At 33.6% G+C, this 16,493-nt stretch overlaps 1 long non-coding RNA gene across 1 annotated transcript in view; it reads left to right on the top strand.

Annotated features, from left to right (window-relative positions):
* Positions 1-13,464, top strand: part of LOC123617333 (uncharacterized) — an 80,323-nt gene extending 66,859 nt beyond the window's left edge. Inside the window, exon 3 of the long non-coding RNA XR_006725456.2 lies at positions 9,666-13,464. This is a non-coding gene — a long non-coding RNA (uncharacterized LOC123617333). The remainder of the gene's footprint in view (positions 1-9,665) is intronic.
* Positions 13,465-16,493: the final 3,029 nt, after the last annotated feature.

The raw sequence follows: 16,493 nt of genomic DNA, 5'->3' as shown, positions 1-16,493 counted from the left end.
ATGTGTGATCTCTTATCAGTCCCAAGATTCCTGCTTTTCTGTCTACCCAAGGATCCCTTTTGTTTACATTGCAATGGTTACCTGCATTTGGCCTCTATTCCTCCTTTTTTGCCCAATTCCTGCCATTTGGCCTGTGTCCCCCTTTCTCTGCTCATATCTAGCTATCTGCCTGCTCTAACAATAACTGTACTGAGACCAGAATGTGAATACCAAACCATCCATGTGAAGAGCTGCAGTAACAATTTATTAGGAAAAGAAATGCACAAATATAGGGTCCTGTTTTAAACAAGCTTAATGGGTTCCAGGAACAATTAGAAACTGTGTGTGAGTGAAGGAATAGTTGGTGAGGTTAAGAGTTGTAGGATGTGAAGTTGACTAAGTAGTAAGGGTCTAGATTATGTGGGAATAAAGAGTATGAAATCTAATTTAAGCCAAAGGAAAGACTTTGCAAGGATTTAAGAGATGCTACTGGGAAAATGGACAGGGGGTTTGGGGAAGAAGAGTTAACACAGGAAGTCCAGTTAAGAAGATGTTGGAGTGCAGCAGGAAAGAGATAATGGTAATCTGGACTGGAATCTAAGAAAATAGGGAGTAGGTTTTTTGAGGTAAATGAATAGTTCTATTTGACTTGAACATGTTAAATTTGATACACCTATTAGCATCCAAGTGAAGTAGAATGGGCATTTGCCTCCTTGAAAATGGAGTTCAGGTGGATGTTGGGGATGGTGATATATTTATATTGGTGGTAGTAAATATCAGGAGAGAATAGGACAGGACTCTAGTGGCTCCCAAATATAGAGGTCATGTTGTTAGAGAATAGGTTCTTGCCTTGCACAGGAAAGAATTCAAAAGCAAGGCATAGTAAAGTGAAAGCAAGCTTATTTAGAGAGATACACGCTCCATAGACAGAGTGTGAGCCCTCTCAGAGGCAAGAGAGAGATAGAGAATGACCACGGGTGCTGAGTTAGTTTTTATGGGTTTAGTAATTTCATATGCTAATGAGGAGGATTATTCCAGCTACTTTGGGGAAGGGGCGAGAATTTCTAGGAAACATTACCCCCCACACCTACTTTTTGACCTTTTATGGTCAGCCCAGGAACTGTCCTGGTGCCTGTGGGTGTGCTATGAGGTTCAAGATCTCCTGGAAGTCAAATCTTCCACCATCTTGGTCCTAACCAGTTCGTCCTGTCCTCAATTGCTGTGTCATTCCTTCAGTAGTTGTGCCTTGCCCCTCTTCCTTCTGTTTCAGTCAGAAAGAGGAGATTAAATCAATTTAGCTATTATAGAAACAGAAAAAACAAGAAAATCAAGATGTTCTTGAAGCCAAGAGAAGAACACATTTCAGGATGGTAAGTGCCAAGTGTATATAATTGATGTAGATGAGAACTCAGATAATGTGTACAGCATTCCTTCACAGAAGTTTCCTTCACAGAAACGTTGACTTGTTAGAAAGGTATCCACACACACACACACACACACACACACACACAAAGGGAAAAAAAAGAAAGCTTTTTAATGCACAACTGAGAACTGAGCTGACAAAAATAAACAAAAATAACCATCTTTGAGTAGTTTATAGTAAAGGAAGTTGAATCAGTGTGAATTGGAAACAGCTCCAAAATTTTAGCTCTTAAGAAAACCTGAGAAATGGAGTGAAATTATATGGTAGGTAGATTATGTCTCTTGGGATGAAATACACACACATATATTTCTAAATAATTTAGCTGAAACCAATGAGGCAGAGAAAGAAGGAATACCAAGAGATTCAAGGAGAAAGAAGAGGAAATCGTTACAAAAAGTGATTGTATTGAATGGTGGAGGAACCCTTGGTCTATAATGGGAGCAATGATGGAAAGATGAGCTCAAGTACTAGTAGGTTCGTAGACTCCATGATGGAAAAATGAAGGGGTCCGTGTGAGGGAGATTTTGTTGAGAAATTGTACTAAATCTTTCCCCAGGCAGGTTTCTGTGAAGGGATAGAACCACAGTTCCCCCCTAAAATTCCAAAACTGTGAATGCATCCCTAGTCGCTAAAGGACCGGGATCATGATGCCTATTGCTGCACATCCCAATTACAGAGGGTACCAGTAAAAGTACATAAGCCAATGATTCTAAAAAAGATCAGCTCTTCTCCATGAAATCATATGTCCTTGAAGCCTGTATACATATCCTGGTGTTTATTTAAATTTGTTCAAAATAATATATTAGAATATAAGTTTAAATTTTATCTTGCTTGCAAACCTGTCATGTAGGATACTGCACAAAATAAAACACCAAGTTAATGAAGGCCTCAGTTCAAACAGTAACTGAAAAACACATGGTATTTTTTTTTTTAATTTTGTTTTTTATTGAAGTTGGTTTACAGTGTTAGTTTCAGGTATACAGCAAAGTGATTCAGCCATACATATACATATATACATATTTTCAGATTCTTTTCTATTATATGCTATTATAAGAAATTAAATATAGTTCCTGGTGCTATACAGTAGGCCCTTGTTGTTTATCTATTTTATATATAGTAATGTGTATCCGTTAATCTCAAACTCTTAATTTATCCCTCCCTTCCCTTTTCCTTTTGCTAACCATAGCTTTTTTTTTTCTATGTCCCTGAGTCTGTTAAAAACACATGATATTTGAAAGGTGTTCTAAAACTCATTTTGTAGATAAAAGTGCTATAAATTAAAAATTAGAGTTATAAAAATAGAGAAAACAGAGTGGGATATAGGGAGCAAAGTAAGGAATATAAACTTTCACCCCCTCTTATGTTTATGATTCTCTTTAAACAGCAAATTAATTTCCCTTTTGTTACTTTGGATGGCTACACATTTTTAAATATAAAATAATTACATTTAATATTAGATACTAATTTTTCTTCAAAATCTTTCAATCTAGTTAATCTCCCAATTTTAATATAAAGGGACTTAAATAGTTTGATCAAGGAACAGCTGGAAAATAAGGAAAATGAAGTGAAAAAAATGCCTAAAATCTCTAATGTTAATATGCTTATTGGAGTCATATGATTGCAAGTATTTACACGAATATTAGAAGGAGGAAGCAGAAAAAGCTACCTTTGTGTCCACATGCCAATATCAAGCTATTTTTTCAACCGTTCACATACTTATTCAAATTGTCAACTATCTAAAAATGACAATAACTTTATTAGATTATAAAAATAATATACAATCACAAACAAAATTCAGTAATATAAGAAAGTGCAAAATGATAAAAAAAAATTTACCTCCATCTCCATACTCTTAGTTAAGCACTGTTGGTATTTTGACAAACAACTCCTAACATCCTTTTCTGCATACATAAGGAGAAATAAACATGTACAAATAATATATATAAATAGGAACATTTGTTGAATCTTTTAAACTGCTTCTTCGTTCAATTCTGTCATAAACAGCAATTAAAATAATTCCACACAAAATGTTATGTGCCCATAATATCTTATTTTATTTCAACAATCCTGTGTTGATAAACTTGAATTGACTTTCCATAAATTTGATAATATAAACAATGTTACAATGAGTATATTCAATCAATATTTAATGTACCTCTTCAATTATTGTTTAAGATAAATTCCCAAGATGAAAATGCTGGGTCAAATAGTATACACATTTTAAAGGTGAATCATAATATATTTAACATTTACAGATGTGCAAAGAATTCAATACAAAGCTGTAGCTTTTAAAAGCTGTACTTTTTCAATCAAATTTTACTTTTTTTGAAATCTCAAATATAATTAAGTTAAAATATTCCAACAAGCTCTTAGAATGGGGGGGTCTTTGAAATTAATAATCCTATATTTATTGTTAGAAATTAACTTTGGTCAAGTTGCAATTTATGCATTCTTCTTGCTATTTTTTAGTAGTTATTTTATTGCTTATTTTTATTACAATTCCAGTAATTAAAAAACCGCAATAATTCTACTATTGTGGTCTCCTGAATGGAAAAAACAATTATTTAAGAAATTTCAGAACTCTTCAAGTCAAGGTCATGTACACAGATTGCTTAAAATTTGACAAATTTGTTTCAAAAATGAAAACAATTTTGAATATTTTTCTGGGTGATTTTGCCACAGACATATTTCATCATTCTGTACTAAGTTCAAATGGTATTGGTCAGATTTCAGTGTTTCAAAGTCTCCCTTTGCAGCTGCAGTTGATAGCCTCTCAGCTGCCCTGGTGGATTTATGGGAGTTGTACACGAGGAGGCAGCTGCCGAATGGTCTGATCACTGTTCAGACTGGATAAAAACAAGGCCTGAAAAATTTTATAAAGTTTCTGCAAAACAACTAGAATGGACTTGATTCTTGTTTACTACTGCTATCTAAATTGTCTGTTGTATCAATTATCCCTCCCATCTGAGACATGTGTACCCACTTACCACTTGGTGAAGGAGAAAGAGCATTAGCTTTGGTTGCAGACATAAACCAAATGCTAAACAAGATTCATCAGTCAGTAGGTGTGTCTGCTTGAAAGGCTTACCCTCTCTTGCCTGAGTTTCCTCATTTGCAAAAGGCAGGTCAAATCTACTTCCTACTAAGAGTTTACACTTACTTACCCATTAATTGTTTGGATTTGAGTTTACCTATTAGTTAGTATTTCAAGCAAATATAGCATATCTGGAAGAAGGCCTCTGACTCAGCTCACAGATCAAACATAACTTCTGTTCCTTTTGACAAATATGACATAGGAATATATCAAGTATTGTATTTGTGGACTTCCTGTTTCATCACACAGAATATTAAAAAGATATGTGCATACTTTAATAAAAATTAATAATCTAGTTACTTCAACACCGTTTTAAGTGAATAAAATATTATATATCTATATATCTTGTTTTATGCCCTATTATTTATCAATGACATAACATTTAAGGGCAGAATCTTTCTAGTCAGTCAGATTAAGTCTAGCTTTCATCTTTCTAGCTGCGTGAATTTACATTTCTTAAAATTTCGGACTCTCAGTTTTGTTAGAGATGTTAATAAGTATGTATAATACATAAGTATATAAATTATATAAATAATTAAAGATTATTTGGCTTGCATCACACAATTATTGTGAGGATTAAATAGATATTTAAAAGTCTTAGCACTGAAAGCACTAAATATGTGATATTCAAATAATAACATTAAAAGTTAATGGGCCAGAATCCAAACCCAGGCTCCTGGTTCCATGTTCAAGGCTCTTCTCAGTGTGCGAGGCCTTTTTCTCCTAGTTGTATGGAATCAAAAGTGCACAAATATGATGCTTTATTTCAGGCTGGTTAATGTTTTTTTCTTTACCGATTTAAAAAATGAATTGTGGCTCCTAATATAAGCTGTTTTTGTGTGTGAAACTAGATCTTTCCTTATCATTTTGATCATCATGCAGCATTTTGGATAGAAGAGAATAGCACTCTTATATGACTTTTTAAGCATAATTGAATGTTATTATGAGTCCATTAGACATGACAGCTGTCAGCTAAGCTTTTAACAAATAGCTTATTCAAGTTCTCTGCAAAATAATCTCCCAGGTGAGACACTTTTTCTTGGCTTTCTTTTTCCTTTTATCTCGACCAATAATTTCTATAGTTATTCTTATTGCTTTGAAGTTTAAAAAGTCAATTATCTTTTTACAATCTTTTAGATATCTAGAGTTGCTTCAAAATGTATATAATTGGAACAATATAGACCTATCAGATGGTGTGTTTCCAACAGATCTGAGTATAGTAGCTGATTTTATTTTTCATCCTACATAGTATTGAGAAATGTGTTTTAACTGCCCTGGTATTTAGCATAACAGAATTAAAATAATAGTGATAGCAATAACAACAATGATAATAATGGAAACTATTTCTGATTTTGTCTCTTTAATGTACTGACTCAGAACATTTACTTAGAAGTAAATGGTGTAGAAAAGGAGCCTTGAACACATGTGTTAACATTGTCAAATTATGTTCATTTTAAATTGACTAGTATGTTTAAGATAGATAATTTAATTGCTATCAGTTTTAGCCTTCATCGTTACAAGTTGTGCGTCAAAACTTAATTCAAATGATTAAGGTTTTAATATGTTACTTATAACCAGGAATACAGTGAGGTGCAAAAAGTACAATGAAGTGGACATTTGGTCAACAAATATTTTTTGAATCGATGTGTCTCTGAATATTCTCCACAATGGATTTTGAGAAAAAGAAAAAAAAAACCATAACCTTTTTTTGTTGCTCTTCCTTGTGAGACCATTGATAAAAACAAAAGGTAATAATTGCAGTTGTCTCCCACCCCCTTTTATTTGTCTTCCTATGGAGAAAATAAATTTGGAATCTATTTCATGGGTTCGTTTTTATGTATGTAAGAAATGAACTATATTAAGTCTAGACAAAGGTAAATTAGTCAATCAAGTAGTGTGGGCTTGAAGTGGGATAGATTTACAACAGATAATGTTTTAAAGACAAAAACATCTTGCACTCTTGAGTCAATAGTTACTCTCAGAAATTCCACGGTGATCTTAGTATCTAATTTCTGCATCATCTGTTTTCTTTTACCACAGTGATTTCTCTTGCTCTTTGTAGTGGCTGGTCTTTTGTCTATCCAGTTATTTGCTCTGTCTGTTTTAATACAGTTGTGGCTGGAGAGAAGTGCAAAATAGTTTGAATGAGACGTTTTTTTAATACCAAAATTGTTATTGAATTTCTATGCATAAGCTCTAAGAATAAACCTTTACAACAAAGATAAGATAATGCGTTTTTTTAAAGATATGTTTTTTTTTTAATTTCTGTTAACCATTTTTTTAACTGAGAAAGATATTTCTACAATTTCCAAAATAGCAGCTAATTGGTGACACAAAAATAATGGAGCATTTATTTAACTATTCTTATATATATATTTTTAGTATGAAGTTTTTTCTTATATTTAAACAAATTTAAAATTTATTTTTATTCTTTTATTGCTGTATAGGTGATGTACAATATTATATGTTACAAGTATCCAATATAGTGATTCACAACTTTTTAAAGGTTATACTCCATTTATAGTAATTATAAAATATTGGCTATTCCCTGGGTACAATATATCCTTGTAGCTTATTTTATACAGAGTAATTTGTACCTCTTAATCCCCTACCCCCAGTTGGATTGTTCTTTTTATCTGAATACAATTGTTATAGTAAAAATTCATATGATATCTTATTAAAACATGTAAGCATTCAGTAAGAGAAAATTAGCAGCAGCATACAGGACTGGTGACTTTTGATAGACATATTTAAAGGAAATTACACCAACAACATTATGTAGAATGAATAGTAAGAGGAGTGGGATAAAGTGAGATGCATAAGTATGGAGGTTTGGGGAGTAAACCAGTTACAGTTTGTCCAGCTATTCTGTTCCAGTTCCCTTTCAGAGATCGTCCTCTTTTAGCCAATATTTTTTCATTACCCTCATTATCTCATTAATTTTCAGCTTAAACATTCAGGTGATTCCCAAATTTTTATGTCCAGTTCACATAATCCAACTTTCTTCTAGACTTGTCCAGTTGGATATTTAAATATCACCACAAACCCAATAAGCCGAAAATTGAACTCAAGATCATCATTCCCGAACCTGGACCCCCTTGAGGGCATGGTTCCCTATCTCCATGAGTGACATGATGTAGGGCTAAAAGTCAGACATTAACCCTGACAATACATTCTCTCACTCATGCTCGTATCCGATCAATCACCAGTCCTACTGATTTACCTTCTAAGTTTATCTTTATTTCATGTACTTCTTGCCACCTGTGCCATCAGCATCGTTTTAGTCCAAACTGCTGTCATCTGATACTGCTTCCTTGGTTCCTTAAAAGCTTTACCCACATCCACGCTACCCCCTTGTAATCTATGCAATGCATAGCAACCTGAGGGAGATCTTAAAATTTGAATCAGATGATGTCACTCCTTTGCATAAGAAATTTTTCATTGCCTGTTACAAGAAAGTAATAATTTAAAACCACTTAAAGAGAGATGCAAGATCAGGCCTATTGGTCACTCTCCAGCCTCACTGGCACACTCCACGTCTCAGCTCTAGACGCGTGGTCTTTCTGTTCCCAAGGTGTTCTGCTCTTCCTGGTTCATTTGACTCCTTGTCCTCATTGTGTTCTCTGCTTGGAAGATTTAACTCCTGCTCATTCTCCTTCACTTCCTGAAGAAACATTCTTTTTTTTTTAATTTTTTATTGATTTATAATCATTTTACAATGCTGTGTCAAATTCCAGTGTAGAGCACAATTTTTCAGTTATACATGAACATATATATATTCATTGTCACATTTTTTTCTCTCTGAGCTACCATAAGATCTTGTGTATATTTCCCTGTGCTTTACAGTATAATCTTGTTTATCTATTCTACAATTTTAAAATCCCGTCTATCCCTTCCCACCCTCCACCCCCTTGGCAACCACAAGTTTGTATTCTATGTCTGAGTCTATTTCTGTTTTGTATTTATGCTTTGTTTTTTTTGCTTTTGTTTTTTAGATTCCACATATGAGTGATCTCATATGGTATTTTTCTTTCTCTTTCTGGCTTACTTCACTTAGAATGACATTCTCCAGGAGCATCCATATTGCTGCAAATGGTGTTATGTTGTCAGTTTTTATGGCTGAATAGTATTCCATTGTATAAATTTATCCAGTCAAGAAACATTCTTAACAGTTGAAATAGTCACTGTATTTTTTCTTTTGTAGCAATTATCACAGTCTGTTACAATATTTTATCTGTACACTTATTTACCCTGTAACGTTTTTCACTAGACAGTAACTTCTATTAGGCAAGATCATAGAGTCTACTAGATGAAGAGTATGGATTTTAGAGACCAAGTTCAAATCCAAGCTCTAGAAAATAAACATGAAAAGTTACTTAATTCTTATAGATCCTTGTGTTGTCATCTGAATATCTTTTTAGAATTCCTGTGAGAAATAAGTGAGTTTATGTTAAATGCATAGAATAGAACATGGCATAGGGGAGGTACCATATAAATAATAGCTATTGTTATTCATTTTTGTTTATCATTGTTTCTTCAACATTAAGCAGAGTACCTGGCATGTAGTAGGCTGTTAATGAATCTGAATTTGTGATATTAATAAAGGACGATTACTCTGTGATTATAACAGAAGAAAAAAAATAATGGATACAATTATTCATGAAAAGGATGAATATAATTGCTGCTTTAAAGAAATCTGGAAAGACTTCATGAATGAAACGTATGAAGCAAAATAAAGAGTTTAAAGATTTCCTGATTGGAAAACTAGTCATTGGTCTTTGGTCAAGGTGGTGCATTTAGAAAGACACTTTGGTTTAGGAGAGAAGAGCTACGATGAAATTGATTTGGAGTTTATTAGTTTTGAAATGGCCAAATTGAAATATGTGGATGGCTTCTGAAGCTGTGTGGTGAGATGATGAGAAAGGCTCACGACTGATGGCCAACAACGTAGATCTAATTAAAATCACATTAATCTGTGTTGTGGTGGCAACTCCCAAGTGTCCATAGCCAAGTCCTTACCTCTTTTCTTCACTGGTAATAGAGTGAGAACTGTGCACGTGGTTGCCTAGCTAGACTCCATTTTCAGCCTTCCTTCAGTTAACTACTCTATTGGCAAAAAGTTATTAACATGGCTCCTTCAAGTTCTTTCTTCTTCCATCCTGCTGACAGTTCCTGCTGATGGCCCAGCTGAGACCGTACATCAAGGCCTTAAGGATAACAGAACCACAAAATGAAAAGGGATATGTATTCCTGGTTGATGAGCCACTGGACAATCCACCGTGCTTTTCTCGAACTTGTACATAAGAAGGAGAAAGAAATTGCCTCATTTTTCCCTTATGTTACTGCAGTTGGAATCTCTTTGTTATAGTAGATTGGTCTCTCCTACTAATACTTGAGGGAAGTGTATATAAAAATGTGTTTTCTGTCTCTAAGATTTACTGGTGATGTGACCTAGGATAACTGACATAATTTCTTGGCTTATATTTACTATAAACAGAGACAGTTGATAACTTAAAAAATTGTATAGATATAACATAGGTTACTCACTAAACTGCTTAACTTAGAGTAAGAGAGAATTAAATTATAGCAGCAATTGCTGTGTTTTTTATGTCTACTTCTTTTCTTTCTTCTTAAAGAAAACATAGAGTGCTAATATTAATCATAAAGTTACCAATTTCTTTGATCATTATATGCTTATCATTTATTTTTCAGTCAAGATTTGCCAAAGAAGTAGGTATTCAGGTAAAAAAAAAAAGTGAATATGATATGGAAAGTTCATTTTCCTGCTGAATTCAGCATTCTCATTATTATATTTTACACTGGAGATGAGATTTTATTAAAAAATTAAAACTCAAGAATACCATAGATAGTATATTTAAAATATATTTCTCCTTAACTAATGTGAAATACTAGAAAAATGAACATAACAAACAAGTAGCTTGTCTTTGCAGACTAATGAAGGTAAAATTCAGTATTATCCTTATCACAATAATTATACTTAATTTTCACATAGAAAATATGAATTGCATTGGGAATAATTTTAATGAGTATATGCAATGAAAAATGGGTTGTGATAATTTTTTTGGGTTGAGCTTGGTACATTTTATATAGTTTTCAAGTCATTAATAGTAATTTTTTTATCGTAAATAAAATGAAGGACATATTTCATTCAAATTTATTTGAAATATAGATTTATTGAAACAATGAAAAGGCATTAATAAGATCTTTCCCCCTTTTTTTTTCTTTTTCATACTAACATAGAGCCTCATTTTTTTTTTCTTTTTCCTTGGAAGAGAAGAATTTGTTTTCTTCTGACTAAAGGAGCGCCGTGTTAAAGGATGTATCAAATATTACAGATATTTCAATGGCATTCTCTAATGTGGATAGAAAATAATTGGAAATTTAAAGGTTTCACTTTACAAACTGTTTAAACACAGTATCTTTACAATGAATGGGACTAATTTTCTTGACCATTAACCATAATACGCAGAAGACTGTGAATGAGGCAGGAAATGGCTTGGTTTTTATTTAGCTTAGTTTGCACCATGATTAAAGCATTGATGGGAAGTGTGAAGAAACAGCACCTGGGGCTTAATTTGGGCCCCAAAGAGAAGGAGAAACACAACTCTCTCCCCAACCCGAGACTCCTCTAGGAGGAGGTGGACTTGTGGTCACACAGAAATGGAATGGAAAACAAAGGAATATCCCCCTGACTTTGAAGGAAAACTTTCTTTCTTAAGTAGTGAAAAGGCAACTTCTTCATGATACGAAGAGGAACATTCTCATGCGGTAATCTTTACATCATTCAGTTGGTAAAAAAATTCAAATCCTGGCCCCCTCCAAAAAAAAAAAACATTTATGATGACTTATGAAAACACTCAGAAGATGGGCTTATATTTTGATGGCATTCCCAAGGAAATCTATTCACCCAGCTGTGAGGAACACAGTGAAAGCCACTTCTCCAACCAGAAAACAGTGTTGATTTTTAAAAGATTGAAGAATATTTACAAGCATAAAAAGAGGAAGAAAAACATTCAAAAAAATGTGTCAATGTATGCAAGTTTGGGTAAAAATGGAGGGTGAATTTAATATTAATTCTCTTGGGGTTATGAAAAATGGAACAGCTGTATCCTTGGATTTTCTAAGTTTTAGTCATGTTTATAAACATCTGGCATTACTGAAAAGATAAAATATGAAAACAAATATAGAATCTCTAGTTTCTAATTCCTCATGTCAAGAGCTTGGAAGTTGCCACTCCATCCTAGTAACACGTGAAAAGCTGAACAGACTCAAAAATCAACACCACTTCTTGGATCCATAAGATGGGGGAGATTGTCAGAATTACACCTGGGAGCTCAACCAGGTTCACACAGTAAATACTGGAGAAAAATCCTGGAATAGAGGTATTCTTCTTAGATGGCTTGCCCTCAGGAACAAGTTAAGCCGACCTTAAATTGCTGGTGTGTTATCAGAGCCTAATCAACCTGGGAGAAGGCCAGCCTGCTCTAACCGTCATGTCCTACAGAGTGACGGTCGAGGGCGAGGAAACCTGAGACGTTCTTGTGAAGTTCACGATCCAAGAAAATACGGCAGTGAAAAGGCATGTGTTTCAAGGCCACTTCTGCCATCAAAATCTTGGGGAATATTGGGCACATCACTTCACCTTTCTGAGCTACAGTTTCTTCATTCATTAGGGGAGATATTTACATGTGATATCACTAAGATCTTTCTGGCTATGAAATTTTATTTTTTTGTAATGTGAAATCCATCTGTTAAATGTATTCACTTACAAAGGAAACTCACACTATTGTTACTTGCCACTGTGCACTGTTGAAAAAGTCTAATTTCAAGGTTAAAATGCAAGGATGTCTTGCAGCTTTTAAGCAATGCGATTAAAATATTGGTATAAAGGGAATGAAGATTAATATGTACTTCACAATGTGTTGAACTATCACAAAGCAAACTCAGTAAGCTTAGCTCAGTCTTTTCTGAAACCTCTTGCTTTCTGCTTTCATGGGAGCCTTGTAGTAAGCCAGGTACTTTCCTCGAGGTGGGAAACCAGCAGTTTGGTGGGTAAAATTAAATTATTGGTTATGGCATTAGGAATTCATTTATGACCATGCATCTCAGCCACTTCTGATTCCCACCTTTTATCATTACTAAGTGTGATGCTCACACACCTCCACAGGCCTGTTGATTTCTTGCATCCTTTCGGCTGTTTCCATATTTGAGAAAACAGGCCTATTGATCAGACACTTAAAATCAAAACAGATACTCTGTTGTAAATTCTTCTCTTTTTCTGTTCAAGATTTCAAAAGTGATTAATAACACATTCAATAAATATCATAAACCAAGTTTTACAGACATGTATTAAAAATATCCCAAAGAACAATCTGAACATTTATATTTGCTAATTTTTTTTTTTCACTAACACAAAAGCTACTTAGCTTTGGTCAGTTTTCTTTCAATTTACTTTTGAATGTGAGCTAAACAAAGATAAAAATTTTGCCCCTGTCGCAGTTTTATGAGTTGTTGATCATCACAAGATGGAGCAAGACTAGCCACTGATGTTATTTCAAGCTAAAGCCAGAGAGTGAGGGCTGGTTAGGGCGGTACTTTTCTGTGATTATTTCCTTTCTTGCATTATCAGGAAAATGACTCTTCCCCTAATATATAATAAATTGGCTTGGCAAAATTTAAGATATGATTAAAAATCTTAAAATCTAAATGACTTTGGTTTGGTGGTCTTAGAGGATGGTTCTAATTTCCAGTAAGTAAATTTTACTACTGATATTTCTGATAGACTCCAAATAGAGATAAACATCTATATAAAACAGAAAACATTAAAAAATATATATTTCACATATTTGTAAGACTTTTTTGCACTCATGCAGAATGTTATTGTAAGACTAGTTCCTGTGTAGCAAAAAAAATTATAAAGTGATGGATTCCTTGTGTTCTGTTCCATTTTTCCAGTAGATTCAAGTAACTGCCAAGACCACACTGGTGGGCTTATGAAGAGTGATATCCACACTCCCCACCCATGGTGAATCATTTCATGGTGAAACTCATGAGGGTGGAGAAAGTCTCAGTGATCTGAGGCCTCTTGAAGAAAAACATACTGTGAAAGTGTAAGTCTCTTGTCCTAAAGACAATACAGAATCTGCAAGGATTCAGCAAATTGTGGTTAGTCCATCTTGAACTCATTATTAGAGACTTGAAAAATTAGTATGATTTCTGCTACAGAGTGTTTTTTTTTTTTAATGATGATTAAATGTATGATTGTCTGTCTTTGTACACCCTTTTGGTTTTGGTAATCTTTTAAGTGGTCTAAAAAAGAAGACATGTATTTTATTTTATAGTAGGAATGTAAAATTGCTAACGGCTTTATGCCCTGTGAACTTTATATGCACTGAAATCCTAGCTAGAAAAATAGCATTTAGAGAGAAATTTCAAGTGCACATATCACTTCCTTTTCTGTTTCTTTCATTCTCTTTCATTCTGTGCCTCCCTCTCTGTCATATATATACATATATATGTGTGTATACATATATATAAAGTCTCTGCTAAAAATTAGAAATAGTGTGATAACCTGTATTTTCCCCTAAGTTTTTACCCTTAAGCAAAAAAGGATTAATTTATTTTAATTACAAGGCATTTTAAGGTTTGCTCCTGAATGGCAGGGGTCAGAAATGTCAATTGCTTTGGAGGATTAAGATACTTAGAAGAACCAAGGTTCACCTGGATTAACTTAGTGAGAATCAGAATAAGTGATTTAAATATTGCAGATATTAATATTGCCCCAATGTTGTGGCATTGAAATAATATTCTCTATGGGTTTATCTTATGGTGTCATATTAAAGAGAACTGAGACTTCTATTCTCAAACAAGATGGGGTAATTTGGCAGATTTACACTCCTGCATAAAACCATCAAAACACAGATAACATATGTGAAATGATGGTTTTTAAGGCACTAGAGCTAGATATGATATAATTCAAGACAGTAACCTGTTAGAGGGAAAAATGAGGAAAGCCCTATAATTGCCCCCACTTACTGCCTTGAGAGGGGTTCCATGCCACCAGGTAAGGAGAGGAAACACAGGCAAGTCTGGTGGAAACCCTGAGGTCAAGAGAGAGAGAAACAGAGATGAGGGTACAGGGATGATAAAGTCAATGGAGTTTGCGGGAATGAGTACTAGAGAGGAGATTGCTGGACAAAATGGAAACTCTGCAGGTTCTGCCCCAGTTACTCATCTGAATATGAGTTGGTGCATGCATGCGAGGAAACTCCATGAGGTCAAGGAAACACCCATAGGAAGAGATTAGAGTTAATTATGCTAGGTACTCACAAAGGATGAGGAATAGTGCCTGTGTCTGCTGGATAGACTGGAGAAACTCATGAATCAGGTTATTTGGTAGAGGACTCAGATGGCAGTTGCCTCAGCAGTAGAAAGTGCTTATTCCTAGTCCAAGCACCTTTCCAGTTGTGCCTAAAAACAAGCTTAAAAGCAAAACCTGAAAAGATCAAAGTGTTTCCAAGCAACTTAATTGCAACCAGAATAAAGCTGAGTTGATTTATCAGAATAGAAAAATTCTTAGCAAACATAAGGCAAAATGTGCAACATCTGGGGTCCACTGAAAGATTTTTTGTCATTCAAAGAATCAGAAAATACAAATCATGATGAGAATAAAAATAGACTTAAAACTTACCTGAATTACCATAGATGCTAGAATTAGCAGGCAAAGACATTCACATGATTATTTTAACTATATTGCATATGTACAAAAATTTATGAAGAGATCTGGAAGATATTTTTAGAAAACTCATGCCAAACTTTTAGAGATCAAACCAAGCCTCAGTAAAAGAAAGATATTTGCAGAAATAATGGACAAATATTTCTAAATTTGATGAAAACTCTAAATTGACAGATCCAAAAATATCAATAAGCCAAAAAGGACTAGAAAAATGAGGAAGATTATACCAAGGAATATCATAATTAAATTTCTCAAAATCAATGATAAAGAGGAAATCTTAAAAGCTGTTAGACTGTGGAAAAACAATAAAAAACAAAAGCATGTGTTATGTACATAGGAGGAGAGATGAGAATAACATCAGTGTCTCTGATTGGAAAGAGTCAAATCAAAAAGAGAATGGATCAACATTTTAAAGTGTTGAAACACAATCTTGTCAATTTAGAATTCTGTACCTAGCAGAAACATTCTCTCAAAAATAAAAGCAAAATAAGGAGGTCTTCATATGTATAAAATCTGAACAGTTTCATCACCAGTGTCTCTGTGCTACAAGAATATAAAAAGAGTCCCTTGAGACAGAGAGAAAATAATACTAGATGCAAATCTGTATCTATGCAAAGAAATGAAAAACAACTGAAATATACTACATAGATAATTACATAAGCATCATTTCTTATTGTTTCAATATCTTTGAAAGATAATTCAGTTTTTAAATGAAAAGCAATGGCAGCATTGTGTGGGGTTTATGAAATATGTACAAGTAAAATGTATGGCAAAAATATGACAAAGTTTAGCACGAGAGAAGTGGAAATATATTATTGTAAGTTTTGTACAATATAAATAAAGTATTATAACTCTACTTAAAGCAGATGGCTCTAAGTTAAAGACTTACACTATAAATACTCAAGTTACCACTAAAACAATAAAAGAAAGATTTATAGCTAATAAGCTGACAAATAGAATCATGAAAATACATAATTAATCCCAAAGAAAGCAGAAAAAAAGAGGAAAAAGGAACAAAGAAAAGATAAACTAAGAGAAAATATACAGTTAGACAAGATTTAACCATAAACATATCTATAACACACTAAATCTAAATTATTTCAATAACTCAGTTAAAAAATAGTCTGTCAGTTTGTATAAAAAGCAAAATCCAACTATATGCTGCCTAAATGAAATATACTTAAATCGTAAAGAAATGAACAGATTAAAAGTAAAAACATGTGAAAAAATACACCATACTG

Source organism: Camelus bactrianus, chromosome 1 (assembly GCF_048773025.1).
Source record: "Camelus bactrianus isolate YW-2024 breed Bactrian camel chromosome 1, ASM4877302v1, whole genome shotgun sequence".
In the NCBI taxonomy this organism is placed as follows: Eukaryota; Metazoa; Chordata; class Mammalia; order Artiodactyla; family Camelidae; genus Camelus; species Camelus bactrianus.
Note: the sequence above shows the minus strand (reverse complement) of the source record. Positions and strands in the feature narration are given on the sequence as shown.